We start from the raw sequence: 17784 nt of genomic DNA on the forward strand, positions 1-17784 counted from the left end.
CTGTAAAGTATATACAAAAATTGGAGCAAGTGGATAAACTGATACATTCAGGAAGACAGTAAAGCAAATTTCTATTATGAAACACAGGAGACAAATCAGTAAAATGGAAACTTATCTTGTGAGTAAATGCAATGTAGAACCGTAGGGGAGGCAGGTAAAGATTCCACAGGGCTCAGAAGTGGTCCTTCATATTACTGGACCCAGAACCCACATTTTCAATAAAATAATTAGGTTTGCATACCCAGAATGTGGTGCTCATTTATTTGTGAAATACCGATACAGTTGGCCATATACGTGCACTGATTTTGAAAATCATTGATTTAGATGTCCATCTAAAGTGTTAGAGATGTGGTGAAAATAATGGTGAAAATCAAAGCTTTGTCAATAAGGGTTAATACGCAACACTAAGAAAAGGAATAGCAGGAAAGTAGTCATTTATTGAATAATTTCTAAAGACAAGGATAAGGGGACCTCTTCCCAGGATAGTATGAGATCCCCTTGAGTTCATACTTTAAGAAGAACATATTTTTAAAGTAATAAAGATTAAAGAAACAACTCTCTAGAAACCAAAGTTTCCCAGATTTCTTCCTTACATATTACTGAAGATACCAATGCTATGTTTCTGCTCCCTTTTCTGCAGAATATTGAGATTTTAAAAAACTAGGCTACTTGAAATTCCATAGCTTAGGAAATACACCTCCTATTAGATTTGTCTTTATGAGATATAACTTTGACATTCTCTGTTTGATTACTTAACTTATCTTCTGTTTTATACTCACACATATATGTATGAAAACATACAGGAGTTTATGTGTATAAACCATATAAACATATGGTTATCTTCAAAATTTGAATGGGAAAGGTTTAAAAGTTTTTTTCGTTACATTTAGCCTACGTCTACCAGAATATCTTTAACTTCTCAAATGTATTGTAATTATGCCTGGAAATTATACCAGGTTACTAGAGACTTGTCCTTGCAATTACAACAGTATAAACAATATATAATAATCTATTTTCTCATAGGTATATTAGCACAAGAGTATTTGAAATCCATTAACAACCTAATTACTTTTGTATTCACATGGCAATATTTATTAACCATCATTTAAAAAATTTTGAATGCTGAAAAGAATGGAAGAAGCAGCTTTTTAAAAGCCATAGGGCTAGTTATTTGTTTTAGGTTGTGATTAATATGTTTTTATGAATAGACGTTATGTATTTTGCCTAGTAGTTTTTGGAACTATGTGTTAAGAATATAAATATGTACATTCATTCAGTATATTTATTACTTGCATATCATCAGTTTGTTTGGACACTCTGGATACATTTGTTAATACCCCCAATGCTTGAGTGATATGCTATCCTTTTCTTCAGATGTAACCAATTTTTCTCTCATAACAGTTCAATAATGTTAAACTACTCAAATTAACTTTAATAGTACAGCATGGTCATTAATTCTATCTGGGGGACCTATCTGCTTCAAGAATTACTTTAAAAAGAAGCCAGATTTCAATTTTGTTTTGATTCAAAGATGTACTGAAATTCAAATTGATTCAATAGTATGTTGCCATATAAATCCTTATTAAAATCTTCAAAGATGAATAGATGTGATAGATAGTAATTAGTATGTTATCTATGATTTGCTTCTAATTTATTTGGGGGAGATTAAAAGTAGTTTGTTCCCTTAGTACTATAAGTATCCCTTTAATTATGTTTATGCTCTTAATTTAGTGCAATATCTATTAAAAATGTTGGACTAGATAACAGATATACCCAGGAATAATTATACTGATATATAAAGCATTGCTGATGCTTCAAAGTGGTATACATCATTTCTCATGTTCTCAAATATGGTTTGCATTAAATGATTCAACATTTATTTGTGCCAGACACTGTTTAAGGCACTAAGGAATGAAATTATGTACAAAACAAACCCACGTCCTGATCTCTTGCAGTTTATCCTTAGTAGGTGTTTGTGTTATTCAAAACTCTCAGAACAATATCTAATCTGACTTTTTGTTAGTGAAGCGTACAGTCTGAAAGACACAGTTTAGATCTACCATGTAAAAATCAATGAATACATGAGAGTTAACTTTAAAAATTTGGTGAGGTAAAAATTTCTCTTATCTGCAGCTGTGAAAGTTGTAGGATGGAATTTTTACCCCCTTCATATAGCTAAAAATACTGAGGAATGATATCCTACATGGAATCCTTGAACAGAAAAAGGACACAAATAATGCGAAAACTAAGGAAATGTGAATAAAGTATGGACATTAGTTAAGAACGATGTATTAATATTGGTTCATTAATTATGGCAAATGTACCATATGAATGTAAGATGTTAGGGACAACTGGGTGTGAGGTACATGGAACTCTCTGTAGTATCTTCTCAATTTTTCTGTAAATCTAAACCTATTCTAAAATTTATAAGTTTATTTTACAAATTCTTAACTTTGGCAGAAAAGAAATTGAGGAGACCAAATTGTACGGAAGCTTAGATGTTGAACTAAGAATTTGTGCCTTTTTAATGATCAGTAAGAAGCTATTGAAAATGGGCACAGGACAGGCCCCGTGGTGCAGTGGTTAAGTGCGCACGTTCCACTTTGGCAGCCCGTCTGCTCGTTTGGATCCCGGTTGTCAACACGGCACCGCTTGGCACGCTATGCTGTGGTGGGCATCCCACGTATAAAGTAGAGGAAGATGGGCATGGATGTTAGCTCAGGGCCAGCCTTCCTCAGCAAAAAGAGGAGGATTGGCAGCAGTTAGCTCAGGGCTAATCTCCCCCCACCCCAAAAAAAAGAAAATGTCTGGGCAAGAGTATAACATAATTAATGCGGCCATTTAGAGAAACTTTTTCTGTGACTGCACAGACAAATTGTAGGAAGGGAAAAGTGGCACCAAGGACACAAATTTGATTCAATAACTTCCATATAAAGTGATAAAGACCAGAATTCATGTAGTGGTCAGTGTGAATGGAAAGATAAAGATTTGACACAGTACAAAGAAGTAACTAAAAGTATTTGGCAATTTATTGGATATGGAGTCTATTGGAGAAACAAAGTCTGGGTGATTTAGGAAAGAGATTTATAACATAATGTACTGGACATACAATGGGAAAGTAATATATAATTTTAGACTTAGAAACTACATTTGCCGATGGTGTTAAATTAGATAGGATAAAAGAAGATATATTTGAGTTCCCACGGCCAGTTGAGTTAATCATTTCCTCCAGGAATGTCCTATGGTTAAATAATTTGAAACCTCTAGAGCAGTGAAGAAGGAATGTTTGGAATTTTTGAGCCTAGAATGTTACTGGTCTATTTCACAATATTTTTGTTATAACGATTGTGTCTTATTTGAAATATTAATATTTTTCTCGTAAATCTATAGTGAGCCACTCCCTCTTAATGCATAAGCTAAGAATTAGGAGTAAAATAGGAAAATTTCCAGCTGCCAGACTATCACTTAATCAGTAATCTTTAATATGTATTCACAATATTAATTAATGGTTATAATAGAAGTCTAAAAATGGCACATTGCTACAATTCCAAAATTCATTTGATAAAATGAAATTTTAGGTAGTTAACTTTTATTTTATTCTCATTTACATTTCTACTTTTTATTATTAAAAGTAATTTTATGTTCTGTATTTCACAAGTGGAAAATAAATTACTTCTGAAACTTATAAAGAGTGGTAAATGGCTGGAATTATCGAAGTTGAAAGTGAGCCACAAAACACCAGTAATAACTTGAGAGAGAGAACTGAAACTTATTCCTATTGTGTGGAACAGTCCCCTTGATGTCAATGGAAGTTCCTAGAATGTTTTTGTATGCATTTTGAAGTGTTCTAATTAGAAATACCTATAAGATTCAACACAATCTTAATTGGATTTGAATTTGCATTTTATAGACTTGACTGACTCTTTAGGGTCATTCTTATTAAAAAAAAAACTTCATTTAAAAAAAGCCTAAAATTACATTATTGAAAGAATAGCTATGAAGTAGTTCTTCGTGGTCAGGGAGGGAGGAGATGGGGGACTCACATCCAGTGTTGATCTGTATACTGCTTTTCGTTTGGATTCAGCAAAATGTGACATAATTTTATGATTAAAATGGTTAAAAGATGTATACATTTGACCTCAAATTTGCCCTTGAAAACCTGGAAAGAATAATGGAACTTTTGTCCACATGAGAGGATGGATACCACAAATTCTCCAGTGATGACCATGAGCTGTTCTATCGTACCCCACTATCGGGGTTGTCTAAGCCTCAAGCTGTGGGGGAATCTCTCTCAGGGGAGCAAAGTCCTGGAACATGATAGATTATTTTCCCCCATCAGGTGCAAATATTTTCAGGATGGTTGGAATCCTGTGAAAGTATTTGGGCAGGATAAACTGTGGACAGAGTCTGTTCCTTTAGATTACTCGTAGGGCAATGAGTTACAAATATCTTTGGGAATTTTTCCTCCGTTGAAAAAGCTTAATCTAATCATGCCCTACCCCACACCCTATTGTCTCTGAAATCTTTCGAGGTTACGGGCTTTTCTCTTTGGATAGTTAGATAGTGCATTTAAAAATTCTTTGGGACAAATTATGTTTGTATATAGCAAGTGAAATAAAATATCCATTTTTATACTAATCAACACATACTAATGCAATTGAAAAATTTTTTTGGTCAGAAAAAAGCAAGGTTAATGACTATTATATCTGAGACTGTTCTTTCTCCTTAGTGCAAGACTTGTTTTTGTTTTTGTCTTTACAAATACATATTGGCATGTAAGTATCAGCTGTGATTGCATGAGTATTTGCAGAAATGCCATATATCAAATAAAATTGCTTTAATCTATTATGAAATACACATAAGAAGTCAAAACTTTCCACATCATTGTAAGGCATGTTAGATCAGGAATTAGTAGGCTCAGTTCTAGTACTGGCTCAGTAGTAATACCAGTTGCATTTCTATGTCTTTGACTACGACCTCAACTTCCTGAGTCTTAAATGCCTTATCCATAAGTGGAAGGACCAAATTAGGTTATCCCTAATATGCCTTACCACCTTATAATGCCCTATATATGCAGATATATGGAAACTGAAAAGTTTTGCCATTGTAAGACTGATTTGGCAGCCTCTACTAGAATTCTACCAATTATTTTCTCTGTATAGAGAAAGCTATGATTAAGTTTGCATAGGTAACGTCAATAACTGAGAATTTATTAGAGAGAGAATTCATTTGTGCTGTTCCAAATGTTCAACAGTCCTACTGTTGCTGGTGATAAGGATGATGATGATATATTAATAATTAAAAATATTTCTGAGCAATAAAGTTCATTCACTTAACATTTTTTTACTAAGCGCCTACAATAAGCCAGATACACTGTAGACAGTGGAGACAGGAGTCCTTATGGAGAATATGGCATTCTCGTCAACACTAGGTGGGAATGAGGGAGGACAGCCTGAAGGTAGTGAGGAAGCAGAGCCAGGTAGCTCCCGGGGGAAGACAGTTCCAAACAAAGAAAATGACCAGTGCAGTCCCTGCTTGTCTGGCATGTTGAATAAAAAGCACAAAATCCAGCATGGCTGGGGCAGAGGAGGTGAGTTTGAGTTGGAGTAGGTGTCAAATGGGGAAGGCAGAAGGGTGGTAGATGACCATATAGTCATAGAAAACGGAAAGAACACAGTTTCTAGTTACTGTCTAACTGATGATGCTTATATTCAAAGAATCATCTAAATAGGGATCTCTTACAGTAAACACCAAACTTTTGTGGGAATTATGGATTGTAATCAAACCTGCCTAGAGATAACTTTTGTAAACATGTTTGCATGTTTCCTCATTAAGTGTCTTTGAATGTATCTGTGTATGTGTATACGGTATATGTGTGTGTGTATATATAGATATACATATATCACAATTGGATTTATCTCAAATATATAATTTGGGCACTTCCCTTAACACTTTGCATTATATCTTAAGCAAGTCTCTGATCCCTAAATTTCTTCAAAAACGATAGTCTTATTCAACTCAGTATTCAAAATTGTGGATTGAACAATTTTTTATAGAAGCATGCTACTATTTTGGGAAAATTATATATAATACACATGTTCACATATTTTAAAATTATTTTGATAAATGATAGGATATTCTAATTACTTTTACAGACAATATACTCTTGAAGATACCTTTTACAATAATGTATCTTACTGTTTCCTTAAAAGGCAATCCTAGGGGCACAATTACTGTTTCAAAGAATATGAATGTTTTTAAAGCTTCTTGATAAAAACTAAAACTGCAAAGGAATTTAAAATAAAGTTAATAGGCTCTAGATTACTCAAACTTTTCACATGGAAAACCAGCCTAATATCCATACTGTTCACATAGAAATATTCTTAAGAAGGAAATATAATTGGTTTTTCACATTTCATATTTAATTAGGTTTCAGAAATCATGTATGAAAAAATAATTATTCTAATTTTTAGATCAGCACCCTAGCCATATTCATGCTGGGTTTTTATTATATTGTTGACATTACTTGGGCTAAAATGTTTTCACAAATTAATTTTAAGAGTTGCTATAATATCAGTTTAATGTAATAAAGAGTTTAGGAGATTGCGTTCAAAGGTTTTTTATTCAATTAGAGCATAAAGAGATCATTTGATGAAATAAAGGAGTTTGGTTTTTAGACACAGCAGTTCAGAAAACCTAAAATTATTACCATAATATGCACAAAAGAACATACCTTGTTTTATCAAATTATGCAACTGACACTGAATGCAAAATCATGGATTTTTCCTAGGTGAAATAATGTATTTAGTATGTAGCTATGATCAGAGAGCATGACTTCTGAATAAAACTGAAATTTTTCATGGGAAGAAAAAAGATGCATGAACCATAACACAAATCCTTTATAGTATCATTTATGTGTGATGGTCTGTGATGTGTAAATTGTGTACTCTTTACATTGTGCCAGGTACAATATTCAAAATAGTCTAACCACAGCATGTTCACTAATTGCATTACTGTAACCAGCTATATTATATGCCCTTCATTTAATAGTGTAACTATATAACCTTTGAAAATGATATCCCTTGTGATTTGAAAATGCAGCATCAACATTTTTGCAGAATCATTCTGCAAGCATTTAAGTTGCATGCATTTGAGTTAAAAATTACATCTTCTGAAAAATGTTTGCAATATATTTTTTTCACCTACTCCTGGTGATTGGATGTATGGTAAGTTAATATTTCCTTGGCTACTATTTACAAATTCATTTATCAAAAGTATTTCCCAAAGTTGAATATGAAGAAATTATGGACAATTATTTAATTGCTTCAGCCAAAATTCTATTAAGTGAAAAAAATACAGAAATGAAGCAAACTTTTTGGTCATTTTACATGAATTTCTTTCACTCATTAATTCATAACCATTTTAATAGCACTTAATGAGAGTATTTAGTAAAAAGACCATATGATTTATTTTCCAAAATGACTCATTCTTCAGGGTGACAGGGACACTTTTAATACTTTCATTGAAACAGATTTTTCAGGGCAAATCTGAACCTATGGTCAGCCTAATATATAGGGATTTTTTAAATAAATGGAATAAAGAGCTATTATGCAGGAAAACCAAAATGTAAGTATAATGAAGAGATAAAAAGTGAAAAGTAAAAATTAGCATTGTTCTATTTGGCTCCTCTGTGGTTATTTTTTACTGTTAAAGCTTTTAACATTTGCATTTTAATTTTTAAAGAGAATGCAAGCTATTTTTGTTACTCGTAGCTGTAGTATGTGTACACATCAATTAAAAGTTTAATAGCTTTCAAAATAGCTTTACGCGTCTCCCTTGAGTATTTAGAAGTGGAAATGTGTCGTTTGAAAGGGGATCTATGAGAAAGAAAATTATTTAAATTTAATTCATAGATAAAATGGCCTATCTAGAATAATTTTACTTGCTGCCAAAATGAAAGCATATCATTCTTACATATTTTGCCTTTTCCTGAGTCAATAAACATATTAGTATTATGCCAAGTAATAAAGGTAATTTATTTTTGAATTAAAGGGAAACCTATATTTGAATGCATAACAGACTATGTCTTTCTATTTTGAATGTATACTGGAGCTTATTAAATTTTAATACAAGTAAACCAATTTAAGGTGACTTATGGTTTAATAAATGCCAGTGAGAACAGGAAGTTAAAAGGCCTATAAAATTTGGGAAGATAATTTCAACTTGATAATGTTTCATGGTGCAGACTGATAAAATTTTCTCTTACCATTTCTTTTTGTCCTTTATTTTCTGGTATCCAGACCTTGGTATTTAGCATTTTGATGCTTTGAATAACAGTTCTATGCTTATTACTAAATTGTCTGCAATTTATGGATAAGTAAATGAAAATCTCTCCATTTCTCAGCCGTGTCCAGGAAGCATACTGGCAGACTTCACTTCCATACATCAGTGGAAGTTTACTTTAGCTGCTCTCTTGGTTTATCAAGAGTTAATTATATCTGTATTAGTTTACTTTTTAGTTTCTTAATATTGTAATATGTTTTGAGGTTAACTAGGCTTATATTTGGCAATCTTTTTTACATTGAAATAAGATTTTCAAAGCCTTTTATTAAAATGAGTTAAGATGTGCCATAAACTAGTTCAGCTACTTGTATAGTAAGTCAGATATTTTATTTAATATAAAAGAGTTACATCTGGGAATTCTGAAGTGTTATATGCATTTCATATCCGTGATTGGAACACACCTCCAAAAGTGGCAATATTAGATGAACTAATATAATCTCATTCACTTATTTTAGATTATTATTTTACTTTCTTTCTTTTTTCTTTTTTTGCTGAGGAAGATTTTCCCTGAGCTAACATCTGTTGCGAATCTTCCTCTGTTTTGTGAGTCACTGCCACAGCATGACCACTGATGAGTGGTGTAGATCTGTGCCTTGGAACCGAACTCCTGGCTGCCGAAGCAGAGTGTGCCAAATTTAAACACTAGGCCACTGGCGCCGACCCTGCTTTTCTTTCTTTCTTTCTATTTTCTTTTCTTTTTTAAGCCCCTTTTCAAGCCACCCTTTTCAAAGAGGAGGAAAATTTGTTTAATTTTTCCAGTTCAATCTGTAAGAGTAAATCTCATTTTCCAAAATAACCATTTCACTTAAAAAACAAACATATATTTGGCAGTAAGATGATCTATGTGATACAGCCTTTGAGTTTATATCAACTTCCTTTCTAATCAAATTATTTTAGGTCCATTTCTCACATAAATAAATAAATGAAATTTTAAGAGCTTTAAGAATTGCTTCAGTTGAAGAAAAGAGATATTGGAATTTTTCAGCTTTCCCACAGCCAGAGACCATGACACAGCTCGCGTTGGAGGTTACAGTTCCTGACTCCTCCTCTGAAGGGAAGTGCCTGTTGTCAGGACTTCCATTTAAGATGTTTCCACAATTTTCAAATACCAAAGCAGCTGGTGTTCTTGAAGTAGTAAAGGTGAACACTTGAATGCAGATCAACATTTTTCTCTATTTCAACATAACTCATTGTGAGTTGAAATGGTATTTGAAGTATAAATTTTAAAAAAGGAACCTGCTATGTTCACTTACTTTTATTGGGTATATCAGGGAGTTAGGAGAGAAAACATATTTTCTCAAATAATACTTAAATTTCGAGATTCAGATCTACTAAAAATTTTTGCGTTGCTTTTTCCTATTTTATTTTTTAAAGTTTCAGCATATTATTAGAGGAATGACAGGTAGATCAGAGTGGAAGTGGATCCTATTTATTTTATTTGGCAATGGTGAATGAAATCAAATTGCTTAAAATCATTTGGATAATATTGTTTCAAATATTAGAGTGGGGGCACAATAATTCAACATTGATGATGCTTTATTTTTTAATTTTCAGCTACATAGAAATAGCTTTTCAAAGAAGGGTTAAATTATTACACAGCACTTCACTGCAGTCAAATGGTAGTTTTCTTAATTATATAAATCTTTTTATGTTACTCTTCTCACATTTTATCATCTCTTATTGTCTTTGGAGGGTGTACATATTGTCGGAAAAAAACTAACACAGTTTTATCAATCTCTGATTTAAGGAGAAAATCTAAAAACTGTTTTTAGAGTTTCATGGTCTATATTCTTTTTATAACAATTCAAGTTACATCTTCAGAGACCATTAAAGTCACAGGAGTTTGTAAGAATATTTCCAAGTTTCAAACTGTAGATACATAAATTTTAGGGATCATATTACAACTTTCATTGAAATATTTTTTTTAGGCAAACCATGTAAAGAATGGCATATCAGGAAGGTCCAGATAATTGATGGCAGCACATCTTGGATGTGTTATAGCTGAGTTTCATCTTTTCTTTCTGGATCAAGTTAGATGCAGAATGAAATCATTCCTAACTTAATGTGGCAAAATTTGAATCTTGACTCAGTTATCAAGATTTGAAAGCTAGAAGTAGGTAAACTCATTCAAGTGTATGACTCTTATGCTTTGCTTTGTCAGCCAAAGACGTTTGTTAAAAATACGCGTTGGAGAGGGGTTATCTCTGCAGTATTTTTGGAACTCACTGTGATTACTGCCTTATAATAGCTACCTTTTTATCTGTAAAATTATGTCAACAATGGTTTACATACTTACCATAGAGAGCAATTGTTAGAATCCAATAGGTAATAAATGTGAAAAGGTTTCAATGAGAATGAAGGACCAGCCTCCGGTTCAGTCTTCCTCTTGCATGCAGGGCTTTATCCTGTGGAAGAGCATGTTCAGTATTAGGAAAAGTGTTAAGAAGCATTAGTGAATTCAGAAGTTAGAGGCAAATTTTTAACCTTCAGAATGAAGTCTGTATGAATTCATTTCTTTTTGAATAAACACACTTAATACTAGTTTCAGTCTCTAAAATAAACTATATGAGGGTAAGTGTTATCTTTTCTTTTATACCATCCTGAAGTGAAGTCTCTTGTCTTGAGATCAGCACTTGATTATTTTAAAAAATTTAATTTTGTTTTGTTTTGTTTTATTTCACTGCAGACCAAAAAACGGTCGTAGTATATGGTAGTATAATTGTTCCATTTTAATAGAGTCTATTTTTTCCCCAGTCCTGAGAGAGATCCTATGTAGGCCATTGCCAGATGTATCATTCTAGAGTATATTAATCAAGGATCTGAATGAGGATGGCAACTCCTGTGTGTCCAAAGACCTGGGTCAGGATGTTTTTGTCATTCCCTGGTGAGGAGTAGAAAGATATTGGCCTTTTGTGCTATTGAGACTTTAGTGTTTTGTATTTTATTAACCACTCAGTTGCTACTTAGCGTACCTGCTAAGTAGGACACGTTTTTTTGTCCAGTAAGTGAAAGTTTTATTGTCCAATTGAAGATAATTTTTACAAAAGTTTCCCACTGCCTGCATGAAATGAAATCAACTATGTATGTTTTTCTTTTCCAAATACATTAAAATCAAGTGTATGGGGAAGAAGGGAAAGTTGAGTTGCTTTTTTTCTATTGTAAACTATCTGGTATAAAACAGTGGCTCCAAGTGTGCTGATAATTTACATCTTAAAAAATTAAGCAGCTCTCAAGAAGGAGGGACATGATCAAGTTTAGTTTGTTGGTAAATTATTGCCTCTTATTTAGCAATTCTAGCTTAAGTCCTTGGTTTTGAGATGCTGCCAGAAACAGGGCTTTCATGTCAAAACATACAAGATAAAATTGAGATTACAAATTAGAAAGAAGGAAGGGAGGAAGGGAGGTAGGAAGAAGAGTGGGAGAGAGAGAGAGAGGAAGAGTGGAGGAGGGAGGGAGAAGAAGGAAGGGAAAAGATTGGTTTCTAAAGGTAAATTATATTTTCAGCAGAAATTGTATTAATTCCATTATTTCAATGAAAATCAATCCATTTCTAAATTATAGTCTGCTGATTATCATTTTTCCCCAAAAAACTAAGCTTTTCTGAAATAAAGTTAATTTTGGAGAGGACAATTTGGCCAAATTTAACAGTGATGGACGAGTGCAGTGGAATACACGTCTGCCATTTACCACATCTCTACTCTGTGTCCCGTCTTTTACATCCTCACTGTCCTCACAGATAAAAACCTCTGTATTTTAGATTATGGCTCAGCAATTATTCTTGTGCGCTGTCTACTCTGTCTAAGGTATCTTGTTTCCTGTAGAAGTAGACATGATGCAGAAGACCTGGGTTCTGGTTTATTTTTGCCACTTGTCCCTTTAAGTCTGGCTTTCAAGATCCTCTTTTGAAATCCAGAACTAGTAACACCTACCTCATCTTCTTTAGAAATGAAGTTCAGGTGTGTTGATATATGTAAACACAATGTGTAAACTCTGTAACTCTATACACATATGATATTATAATAATGATTGTTTTTAACAAGAAATAGGAGTAAAAGGTTGATCTTTATAGTTTTTTTCTAACTATTACCTTGAATTTCCAAACCAGTTACTTTTAAGTTTCAACTGACAGCATTTTATGAAAATACTATCTTGCTTCTAGAATACAAAAAGAAAACTGCAGTTGGTATAAAATTATTTAAATCTTTAGTTTTAAACAGCCAAATTCTTCTTATTTTATAAATCTTCAAAAAAGAGGATTTACAGTTTCATATAAACTAATTGTAGTTAGCCCTAACTTTTTAAGAAAGAAAACCATATTAAACGAATAGAGAAATACATTAAAATAGAATATTGGTAGAAAATGTCAATGTTATTTCAAACAGATATTTTAGTAAAGGAAAAATACAGATATAAAATTTTTGCAAACAAAAAGATGAGGAAAATAATTGGATTGTTTTTAAATGCCTTAGAATTGATTAATTCTATCTCATACTGTATCCAGCAAAATATATTACATAGTTCAAGGCATTAATAGTGAGGTTAAAATTTATTTTTGTCATTTACACTGGATAAAGAAAGTTAGTCATTCTCTTTTTCAAGCAAGGTATAGGATTTTACACATTTTGAGTACTAACAATAGAATTTAGAAAAGAATTATAAATTGAAATCATAGTGAGGGAAAAACCATTTTTCCTTCTAAATGGCAGTGAAACTGCAAAAGATTTTATCTGTGTTAGTAGAAGAAAGGAGTCTATAATATGAAGGTTGGCAGTGCTTTCATCTGCTTAAATTCCTCCCACGTCCACAGTTGATTGACACTCTCAACAAACTGATAATTGCCCACTTGATTTGTTTTAAATAATTCTTAAATTTTTTTTGGATTTTTAAGTAGACTTGAAGAAATCATTAGGAAATACATCAAGTGGAATCATTTGTGTGGTTTTTTCTGTCTTTTATCATTTATTTATTTATTTATCGTTAAAACTTTACATTTTTAGAGCAGCCATTTGCTTTTTCTATGGTAGGGGCTCCATCTTTTATGGAGACAGTCTTCTATTCATTTAGGCACCTGTGTACGTTTTCAGATGCCCCTCTCTCCATTGAGCTGCATGCACTTGTTTTCATTAAGTTGAAAACCCCATGAATTCAGCCTGGTTTTCTACTCTTTCTAGACCTTCAAGACTATACAAAGTAGTCCTTATTTATTCACAAAATAAAATGATTTTTATGCATAATAGCCATGTTGCGGAAGAGTGATTTAGCAAATTTTTGCATGCATTTCATGCTAGAAATCTAAGATGACTTTCTTTATTCCTGAAGAGACATTAGTTTTTTTAAGCTAGCCTTTTAGATTTATTTTAATATGTTTAACATCCACTATATACAACTCACATAGAAAAAAAATGCGAAGATCTTGCCAAATAAGCAAAATAGGGAAAAAGATGTTAAGAAGCCAACTGTCTCTTATATCCAACATGAATGGCTCTGTTATCATGTTATCTGTGATTTAGGTTTAATATAGCATGTTTCTACAAAACGTGATCTGTGAACCACCTGTTACCAGATCATAATGCTTGGATGAGAATGCTTGTCTTTGTACACTTTGTATGTAGAGTCAAAATTCAAATATTCTAGAAGCTTTTTTAAAGATTGTAGAATACTAACAATGAACTAAAACACAGCATCTATATGTTGAGCATCCTCATCCTACATCTTAAAACAAAGGGCGACTTTTTTTTAAGGCTACAAATAAAGTTGGAAAGGTCAGAAACAAAACAGAGCCAAGACTAGTGTACTTCACATTAAATGAGTTGAAATCATCTTTATTATATGAAATAGAATAAATCATAATTCTACTTTGGTTTCCATCATTCTTTCAAATATATTACAATATACTTTAGTATCCTAGATGTTCTTTAGTTCCTTTCATAGATAACCAAGTCATAGTGGTGGAGCATCAAAATTCAATGACAGTAAGCATCCATAACTTGGATAAGGTAGTAAAATGTATATTTTGGTGTAACAGTGTACACGGAGATTTCATCAAGTGGATTTTTACCTTGACTTGATATATTTTGTGCCGTTGTAGACCTATAAAATGTCTGAATTGATTGAACCGATTGCATTTTTTAATATAACTACAGAAAGAATATATAGAGGGATACATATAAGAGGAGAAGAGGGTTTTTTAGTTTGTTTTCTTTTGTTTATTTTTTTAAATAACAAAAGTCTCCATTCATATGATTACTCTAAGTACCATTGCTGGAGATATTCACAGGAGCAAACTTTTCTTGTTGGCCTGATAGAGAAATTGAGGCTACAGAGCAGATACGTGCATAGTCACAGTTTTGAAGAAACATCAGGGTTCAAATATTGGGCTTCAGTGGTTTATAAAGATCATACTGCTCTCTCCTAACCTTCCTGAGAAACAGGGGGTGATTATAGAGTTCAGGCAACTATTCATGCCCACATTACAGAAAACACTAAAGAGCAGCGTATCATGTTTTTCACAATTTCAATTACTAATTTTGAGCACTATCTAGTGAAATGAATTTACCTATTTTACAGAAATCATTGAATAATATGACTCCCTCAAAAAATATTCCAACATATTGTCTTTTCCTCTGAGGTTGATTCATTCAGGTCGTAGAGATACAATAATCAGAGATGTTGTCTTGTAGAATGGCCCTGAACACTGCCAAAGCTGGCTTTAAGATCTAAAGAATTCGAGTGAGCAGTCACCCTCATGTTATGTAGCATATATTTATGAGAGAAAATAGGCGATCTTTGGCACCTTGTGGAAAGTCAGAATAAAATAGATCAGCTAACTATTTCACACCAACAACTGAAAGGAAACAAAAATTATTAGACAAGCCTTGACATCTTGTTTTCCCCCACTCTGATTCAGTTCTATGTAAACAGATCTCCATTTTGACAACTGTTTAGCTCTAGGCACACAGTTGAAGTATTAGAGATAATGGCAGATTTATTAGATTAACTTTTGCCTGGAACTTTTAGTGTCCTAGATAATTACTAGCCATGGTACATCTGAATGGTTTCAGCTTATATTACTGTGGTGTGTGCATTCCCTTGTAGGCATTGATGTTGTGTCAAAAGAGATATTAGAAGGTCTATATTTAGTTATGTTTCATTGATTTGTGTTTTTAAAGTTTGTGTGTGTGTATGAAATAATTCACATCTCTGGGTTGTTTCTTCCTTAAATTTAAAAAAAGGTGAAAGTTCTTTTCTATTCATTTCCTGAATTTTTAACAGACTATTCTCTCAGCTATCTTTCTAATTTTAATTATTGATCTTTCATTCTTTGATTGCTCAAGTGAGCACCACCAGGATCCCTTCATCGAATTTGCATGTCATATTTCTCCCTTCGGTTTTGTATGATTAATTCACGTAATCTCTTTGCATATTTGCATTTTCATTCTGGATCTAGTGCTTTTTTATCCTTCTTTTATTTTTGTGTGTTGTTCTTTACTAGCTGCTTTATCTATTAGATTTTTTACAAGGCATGTTTTTGTTACTATTTTGTAACTCTTAATTTGGTTTAAAGGGCTTTGATTAGCTTAATATTTTATATGGATTTCCCTAACAGTCCCCTATTTTTGTTCATGGTGGTGTCTCTGGTTTCTAACAAAAACAATAAAGATTTTTCTACTGCATTTTTCTATGTACATAGATGAAACATCTTTTAATTCAGTCAGTAAATATGAAATTGTTTTCCAAATTTAAAGGATAAAAATTCATATTATTTTCTACTAAAGTTTTGTGATTATTGATCCAAAATGAAACCTTTACTTGTTTTATTTATTTATTTTTTTTGGAGGAAGATTAGTCCTGAGGTGACATTTGCCAATCTTCCTCTTTTTTCTGAGAGAGACTAGCCCTGAGCTAACATCCATGCCCATCTTCCTGTACTTTTATATGTGGGACGCCTACCACAGCATGGCTTGCCACATGGTGCCATGTCCACACCTGGGATCTGAACCGGTGAACCCTGGGCCCCAGAAGGAGAACATGAGCACTTAACTGCTGTGCCACTGGGCTGGCCCCTTACTTGTTTTGTTTGTTAAATGGCCTTTTCAGAACAAATCAAAGATTGCTAACCTTGGTCTTTCTTTACTTTCTGTGTAGATTATCATTTGTCGTGGTTTGCTCAGAAAAGTCTCTGCCTACACTGTTTGTCCAGGCATAATTATCAATAGTGGCTCCTATCTCTTTCAAAAACACCCTTCTTTGGACAATACATTATATGGCCACTGTGTTATGGGTGACTACAACAAAACATCATAGAAAGAAAAATATATATGAGGGCTGGCCTGGTGCCATAGAGGTTAAGTTCGCATGCTCCACTTTTGTGGATTGGGGTTCCCTGGTTCAGATCCTGGGCACAGACCTACATACTGCTCATCAAGCCATGCTGTGGTGGTGTCCCACATAGTGAACTAGAATGACTTACAGTAAGGATATACAGCTATGTACTGGGGCTTTGGGGAGAAAAAAAAAAAGAGGAAGATTGGCAACAGATGTTAACTCAGGGCCAATCTTCCTCACCAGACAAAAGAAAAGAAAAGAAAAATATATGGATGTAGTGTGGGAAGAGAACTGTATTTAGGATTAGGAGAATAATTTTAGTCTGCCACTAACTATTTTGAACTTCAATTTTCTTACCTGGAATATAAAGACATTTTATTACATAGACTCCCTTATTATCTAGACTCCCTCTCACCCCTAAAATGTAAATTATCACACACAAGTGCATCTCCTTTGAGATTCAAACTATTCGAAGATTGTTTATGCATATAAACAACAGTTGCAAGGAAAGAAGGTTAGATGGATATACTTGACTGAAGAAGAGGTGGCTTGATTGCAGGCATGAATATTTGCTTTCTTCTATTTGGAGTTATGTTGATGTTGTCCAATTACATTTGGAAAATACAAAACAAATTTATTAATATAACTATCATTCTTTGTCTGAGCAGTCACTCATACACATGGACACCTGAACTAGGCTCTAAGAAAAGCGAAGGCCAAGCCATTCTAGAAATAGGGTGCTTCCCACAATGTTCAACTAAGAGTTAAATGAGATATACTTTTTTTGTGTGTCACTATTTCTTAGAATGTCAAGGAACCATAGGTAAATAATGAAGAGAAGGCCAAACTAAAAATAAATCTTCCTCTTTATTCTCTTCCACTATTGAGATCAGGCAGAAAACAATTGTTAAAAATGGAATTTACTTTATTTAAAAACTCAAAGAAAGACAAAAGCTAGCATCACTTTTTGTAGTTTATCAAATTACCTTGTCACAGTATTACTGTATCTCTTTTGATTCCCTGATTTTTGTTACATAAACTGTAGAAATGGAGGGTGGAAAAGAAGCTGTATGGTAGACATGGGGAGGAAAAAAAAAAGAGGGAGATTGGCAACAG

General features: G+C 33.0%; 1 protein-coding gene and 1 long non-coding RNA gene across 4 annotated transcripts in view; one reads left to right on the forward strand and one right to left on the reverse strand.

Annotated features, from left to right (window-relative positions):
- The window catches only part of PCDH17 (protocadherin 17), a 95062-nt gene that overhangs the window by 49539 nt on the left and 27739 nt on the right, over window positions 1-17784 (forward strand). The window lies entirely within an intron of this gene.
- LOC139039795 (uncharacterized) overlaps window positions 1-17784 on the reverse strand; it is an 80714-nt gene that overhangs the window by 25156 nt on the left and 37774 nt on the right. Inside the window, exon 2 of the long non-coding RNA XR_011493006.1 lies at window positions 10640-10748. This is a non-coding gene — a long non-coding RNA (uncharacterized lncRNA). The remainder of the gene's footprint in view (window positions 1-10639; window positions 10749-17784) is intronic.

This window comes from Equus asinus, chromosome 11 (assembly GCF_041296235.1).
Source record: "Equus asinus isolate D_3611 breed Donkey chromosome 11, EquAss-T2T_v2, whole genome shotgun sequence".
NCBI classification, from domain to species: domain Eukaryota; kingdom Metazoa; phylum Chordata; class Mammalia; order Perissodactyla; family Equidae; genus Equus; species Equus asinus.